Source organism: Thamnophis sirtalis, unplaced genomic scaffold (genome assembly GCF_051295495.1).
Source record: "Thamnophis sirtalis isolate CommonGarterSnake01/CBP01778 unplaced genomic scaffold, rThaSir2_p1.2 scaffold_11, whole genome shotgun sequence".
Classification (NCBI taxonomy): domain Eukaryota; kingdom Metazoa; phylum Chordata; class Lepidosauria; order Squamata; family Natricidae; genus Thamnophis; species Thamnophis sirtalis.
Genome location: NW_028261391.1, coordinates 56,781,376 through 56,788,683, shown reverse-complemented (window position 1 = coordinate 56,788,683; position 7,308 = coordinate 56,781,376). Strand labels below are relative to the sequence as shown.

Below are 7,308 nucleotides of genomic sequence, written 5' to 3'. Positions count from 1 at the left end.
ATTTTCTGCCAGAAACAGGAAGTAAACACTAGAAACTGGCAAAAAATATTGCAAATTGCAATCATGTAACCTCTGCAAAGATCTATAAAAGTGAGCCAAGCACCCAAAATGTAGTCACATATCTAAGTATATATGTGTGTGTGCGTCTGTCATAACTTTTAAAACAGGTCATAATTAGCTCTAAGGAATTGTGTCTTAACTTTGAACTGTCATTAAGTAACCAATTGTAAGTCAAAAATTATACTTGCTTCTGTTAAGTGTCAATTTTGATTCAATCAGTATTAAGTTGGTAGAAAGTGCAATAACTTTGACTGCATCACATCTGCATAAATTGTGAACTACTGTGTACTATGAACTACTTTCCCCAGTTGATACTGGTAAGGATATTAGAATATTTTAGTACCACAAGTTAGACATGATCAGCATTTGCTCATAGAAATTACTTTGATCTCGTTACTCATGAAATGCATATACTATAGGATAAATACAGTTTAAAATAGTAATACCTAGATGAGCCCTTTTTACTTGGTATTTCTCAGATAAAATTGAGTTCTGAGTTCTAAACTATTTTTAAAAATTTTAAAATAACTTTGAGCTATCTCAGCTTTTTGAAAATTATCCATATTAAGTATTGGTATTTGAATTATTTCTGCTACTGCTAGTAGTGTTTCCATGGATCCATGCTATTATATGTTTTGGTGTAAGGCCGTTGAAATTCCTAAGCTTTGGGTTTCTTACTGCATTTTTCTAAAAAGCTGTAATAAACTTATAAAATTAATTTTAATTCTGTAAACTTTAAAAGAACAAACAATAATGACCGCATTCATTATCAATGAAAGATGTTTTTAAATCATGTAAAATGGTTTATTTTTATCTTAAAATGAATTTAACATAACAGAAAAACTTTGGCCACACTTGTGGACATCTGCTTAATAAGAGTTGGTTACAATTATATTGCTGATGGATATGGAAAGCAAGATGTATATAATCTGATTTTTATCACTGGATTTGGGTTTAAAATCCACAGAATAATTTTTAAAAGGTTAGACTTGTAGATTAAGGATGTATGTGTTATGGTTGCCTAAATCCCAAATTTTTGGAATTCATCAACATGCCATTTTAATGTATCAAAATACTGATGCCAACATGATATAATATTGAAAGGATAAATCTACAGGGAATTATGCTGATAATTGTTGCTTTCAATATTTGAATAGGCTTTTTTAATGGAAGGTCACCGATGATAAATAACTGAATGAATTCAGACAAGATTTTATTTCAAATATCTCCACCCCAGCCTATTCAGTCAAATGTACTGAAGTAGCCAATATACTACCCTTTGCAGATACCTAGTGTTTATGAAGTTTATCATTAGTTACATTATTAGTTACAGTGTAAACAAAATACAAAATGAAGTCTATGAAGAATTCTCTAAGGAAATAGATAATTTTCATCAGGAAAAAAATAAATCAGATATTGCCCTGCAGATGGCAGTAGGTTTACACATTTTAAATGTGGATGATATTAATCTCTACAGGGGGAGCTTGTATTGTGAAGCAGCACTACATGATTTATATAAAATATATAAAAAGCCCTATGCATGTACGATTAACATGATTTTAAAATGGAAGAAATATGTAAAAAAAATGCCAGAAAATTCTTTTACACATAGGACTTGTTTTTCATACCAGCAGTGGTGGATTAAGGCTCATTGGTGTCCTAAGAACTGACAAATCTTGATGCCCTCCTCCTTTGTACATACTGTACAAATCTTCATTGTTTTTTTTCTTTCTCAGCTTTGGGTCTGGTGCCCTAAACACATGCTTAGTCTGCCTAATGGTTAATTCCAGTCAATCATTGCCTAGATCAAATGGAATAAAACATTTTTAAAATCTAGAATGTCCGGACAGCATTGAAGCCTCACAGACAAAGACTTTAATTTGCCAAAATATGAAAAGGGGGTTGTACAGCATAATCAGACTTGCAAGAACTGTTGTAACAAAACTCAGTTAAATAGTTTTAGCTTTTCTGCACTTGACTTGATCTGGCTTATCTTGTGGAGTCCTTTGGTTTACTCTTTCCTGTTTTTGTTGGTCTTTGTTGGTTCAACAAGTAGTGAAAGCATCAACATAGGAGGAGACCAGGACAATGGGACAGGAGGAAGAGGCGGGGGAGGAGGTGGAGGAATAGGGCAATGACTAAATTGGCTGGTGAGGATAAATATGACAAGGATGGCAACTGTGATGGAAAAAGATTAGCAGTGGAAAGTGGACAAAATATCCAGGGTCATGTTTGTCCATTTTTAATATCTTAGTTGAATGGATTAGAAGCTGGGCCTGAAAAAATGGAATAGGTTGTAGTTCTGAAAGACCAGTTGTAGGACTGAATGAATGTATGTTTGTTGTTAAAGGCAGATGAGTGAAATAAGTCACAATACCTCTGATGAACTGATAACTGAACTGATTCAACAAAGTAATACTAAGATGCAAATAGTGACAGCAGTGAACTATGATGATAACACAACCTGCTTGATTGTGAGTTTGAAATAAGACTGATTTTGATTTTAAACTTGAGCATTTTGAGAGAAGGGATAAAGAGAAGTTTGGGGTATATAGCAAGGAAGATTGGAAATGGGGCATTTGTAGGACAAAACAGATTGAGGAATAATCATTTTTAAATTATTTTGTATGTGGATTTTAGCACAAAGTTTAGAGAATCATAACTCAGCTTCAATAAAAATGGCCTAATAACAATTATTTTGCTTTTGTGGAGTCAATTCAAGCCAAAATGACATTGAAAGGCAAGTGATCACCAATGACCAGGGAGGAGGGAGCATGTCTATATTAATTAGGAGTATAAAAAGAATTTTTTTAAAAATCCACATTAAAAATGATATATTTTTAAACTGAGATGCAGGCAGGTTTTGAGGGTAGAGCAAGTAGTAAACGTTTGTGGGGCATGAGCTGTTGCAGTTGGAGGAACATGAGGATAACCAATTTCGTTGTATTTAAATACAATGACAATAAATATTATACTTATAAGCTGCATGTTCTATCACTTGTTGTTCTTCTGGTTTAATGAGATTCACGTGTTTTTCATTGTTGTTGATGAGATGCTTATGTATCTTGGTTTACAATTTGTGATGCAACATTCATCTCTAAAACAAAAGCCCAAAAGCTCAAGAATTTGAAATCTTTTGTGTCACAAGCATCTTCATGTTATAGACATATAATGTTCAACACTGAGCAGATAAAATAAATCATACAGATAAAGTACATATAAAATTATGTAAAATAAATAGGATTAAGGGTAGATAACATTCACCCAGTATCGGGCCACATTAACAGCATTTTCTTTTGCCAGCATGAGATCTTCCACTGTACATGTTGAAGGACATTGTATGCACCATAGTATGCATGAGATGGACTGTTATTTTCCACATTCACATAGTGTATCTTCCATAAGCAAGACCCATTTTCATAGATTGTTCCTTGATCTTTCTACTTGGCATAATCTGTTTTGTGATTTCCATATATGTCAAGGTTATTCTTGACCAGGTGGTAGTCATGTGGTTGTGCCAAGTTTCCCCGTAGCTCCTTACTCGCCTTCCATAATTCCAGGGCTGTTTGTGGCTACTGCTTGATGGGACGGGTGGAGGTTTTGAAGAAGGCATTCCTCGATCTCAGCCTGAACTGTGGAGGTTGATGGCCACTTAATGCGTTCTGAAGTTGTTACTTTAACTCATCCTTTCTGTGCAGCACTTTCCCAGCAGAACTTTGAAGGGCAGATACCAGCTAGATAATGCATCTTTTGTATTTAGGTCAGTTTTAGATACCTTGATGATCAGTTTCATTGTTTCATTTAGGGACACATCCATCTATTTTGCATGTTGCGATCCGAACCAAACAGAATTAGCATATTTTCCAACAGAGTGACATATGTCTATTGTGGAAATTCTATGGAAGTATGGTTGAATGGTCATCTTTATTCTTCTCAGATTGTTCCCAGCAGATATTTCATGTTTGGTATTAAAATAGTGGTTCTTAAAGGTAAGTGCGCAGTTCAGATTTACTCCAAAATACTTTAGGATAGCGAAATGTTCTAGGCTAGTACCATTCTATCATACATGCAGATTTCTTGATGTCTCACAGTTTTTTCAAATGGAAAGCCCAGAGTTGTGTTTTCAGCTGGTTTGGCTTCAGCTGGTTATCCCTGTAATATGTAGCCATTAGATTCAGACCCTTGATCATTTTTTTCTTGACAGCTTTGAAAGTTACACTTTCGCTGCTATTACCAGGTTGTTGGCATCACAGTGAAGTCTGAAAGATACTGGACTAGAAGATGTTATCTTTAGAAGCAACTGCAGAGAAATTGCAACACATTGGCAATAGCTTATCAAAGCCAAAGCTGCTCAGTAAATTGTTCCTTGATGTTACTCTAACAGCATGACTCTTCTTATATAAACATGGGAAAATGTTTGGCTGTTATTATCTTTATCCTGAAGTACAGCAGAACTGGAGATGCATTGCTGATATATATTTCAAAGTCTTCTTTGGACACAAGGAAGATGCTAAAGTGAATAACGTAGGTTTTTCCAGTATCTTGGAGACTTGTTACATGTCTACAAATTCAGCTTTGCCTATATATGAATAAAAAAGAATGCAAAGCGAACAGTTTATGGCGTAACATAAACAAAACAAATTTGGTTCTCACGAAAAGTTGTATATTTTGTCTAATTATTTTAAAATATAAATAAAAGTATGTAATTTTTTTTCTGGCATGGTTTTTCCAGTTTCTAACTTGGTACCTTGACCATTACACCAAACTGGCTCTCCTAACATTCTGTAGAGGAAGCCCAAATTGGCAAAGCAAGCAGAAACCCTGCACTTTTGCATGGGCATCAAAATTGCACATGGGTTGGTTGTGCAACCATTATGACATTTTAGATCCCTCCTGGGGTGCCTCTGAGAATGTATCTGCTGCTGAATTTCCTTTGCCCTATTTTAAGACCTTTCTTTCCACAGTTGTTAAGTGCATCACTGCAACTGTTAAGTTAGTAACCTGGTTAAGTGAATCTGGATTTCCCATTGACTTTGCTTGCCAAAACATTGCAAAAGTTAATCACATGACCTTGGCAAACAGCATGGTCATAAGTATGAACCAATTACCAAGCATCTGGATTTTGATCACATGATCATGGGGATGCTATAAAGATTGTAACTCACCGGTCATTAAATGAACTGTTGTAAGTCAAGGACTACATGTACCTTGAACTTTAAAATATTGTTTTGGACCAGAACGTCAAGGCTTGGACTAGAATTTCTATATATTTGAATGACCTGTTTTGTTTAGTGCTATTAATTCTGATAATGTAAAAAGGAAACTCTGAAAAACATAATTTTAAGTTTTTGTAGTTTTTAAAAATAACTGACAAGATTATCCTCTCTATCTGATGCAGGAGCCTAAAGGAATTATCTAATGTCCACTTGGAAAACAGAAAAAAATGTGATATTGTCTGAATACAGGGCTGAACCTGGTTTATTTGCCTATTTTTTCATTTGCTGATATGACAACCTTATATTACCTAATGATGGGACCAACTGTTTAGCTAAAATAATATTCACTGTGGCATATATATATGCAAAATGTATCATGCAGTTTGATTAGGCTCTTCTGTTAATGTATTAGACAATAACATATCAATTGCTAATTGCAAACTTGTTGGATGTATATCCTGCTTTTTGTACATCAATTCAAGATGCTATACATAATATTTCTGCCTTCACTTACAGGAATAGCATCCATCTGTGAAATTGACTATGTTGAAAGTGATCAGTCTCCAAGGTCACCAGGGCCTAAAAGACCTTGATGTGGGTATCCTGATCTTACTTAATATCCTAACTACTGCACAACACTAAATTAATACCACTTGACATTGATATTAACTCTACAAAGGTATTCTGGCCATGAACTTATTTTGAGAAAACATATCCACCTGGAAGCTCTTCTGAGATTAAAGTTTTGCTATTTGTGCCCAGAGAATGAGCTGTGCAATAGTAGCCCAAGATGACATTTCCGTCTTGAAAAATGCAGCCCATCAGCCAAGCTTGAGGTCAGTTTCTGTTTTTTCCATACCAGGAGCATCAACAGCATTCACTGGTTTTGTAACCACAATGTGGTTATGAATCACCACATACCTGAGGTCATGTACAATATCATAAACTAAACCCTCATAGAGAGGGAGACAACAGGATTTTGTAAAGGCTCTGAAAGGTCCAGAATACAAAATAATCATTTTGTATTTCCCTGCTTTTCTCATTTTGTGTTCCCTCAGTGTAAGTTTCTTTCCTCTATTATTCTTTGCCCATTGAAAACAATACCATGATGTGTGGGGAAAACCTGTACATGTAGCCTACTGCTTGTGCTATTATATTTTAACTGGCTTAACTGCTTTGAATGCCAAACGCTGATCAAACTCCTGTATCGATCATTTCGAATAGTAGTGGAGGTTCCTTCATTGTGTACACCTGGAGGCGCCCCTCCCCTTTCAAAAACACCGTGGATTACGGGAGTACCTGTTGCCTGCTCGATCCAAGCGGCATAAATGTCCTGAATTGCCCTCACGATAAAAAAAAACCCAAAAAAACAGACTTGGCTTCTTTATCCGGTTATTAAGCCAGAATTCATTGCGGAATGTTCACATTGCATGAAGGAACGAACACGTAAATCGCCTCCTCGCTCTTCTGCAGGAGGCCCCAACCGGTGGGCCGGTTTTTTTTTTTTTAGCCAGACCCGAGTGGTGCTGCAGCGCCTGGCGAAGCGGCAAATGGCCCCGCCCAGGCCCAGCCGGTCGCTGCTCGCAGTGGCTGCAGCGGTCGGCTGTTGTGCTAGTCCGCGGCGCTCCCTCGCTTTGAGACGCAGACAGGTACCGCCCTCTCGCTCGCAGTCCCGGCGGCACATGGGGAGATGCTTCTCGGCTGCGCCCGGTTAATGTCGGGGAGGGGGCTTCGCTTCTTGCGCTCGCCGCCGCCTTGTCCCTCTTGGTCCATCTGAGCCATGTCCGCCAGAGGTGAGTGAGCATCTGGGTCGGGACAGGAGATTGGATCAACATCTTTTCAACCAGCGAATGCTTCCAGATAAGGCCAACTCTCCGCCTCTTTCGCATCTTCCTCTCCCTGAGCGGTAGTTGCATTCATGTATCCCCCCCTTTCCCCCTTCTCTCCCCCCCCTCCACCTTTCCCTGCATTATGCACCTACTGTGCCTAAGAACTTCGCTTCTGCCCCCCCCCTTTAATTTTCCATTTGCTT

At 37.3% G+C, this 7,308-nt stretch overlaps 1 protein-coding gene across 1 annotated transcript in view; it reads left to right on the top strand.

Moving 5' to 3' along the window:
- Nucleotides 1-6,844: 6,844 nt before the first annotated feature.
- Nucleotides 6,845-7,308, top strand: part of ABLIM1 (actin binding LIM protein 1) — a 203,895-nt gene continuing 203,431 nt past the window's right edge. The window contains exon 1 of the transcript XR_015698075.1: nt 6,845-7,069. The gene's annotated coding sequence lies outside the window, so the exon portion shown is untranslated. The remainder of the gene's footprint in view (nt 7,070-7,308) is intronic.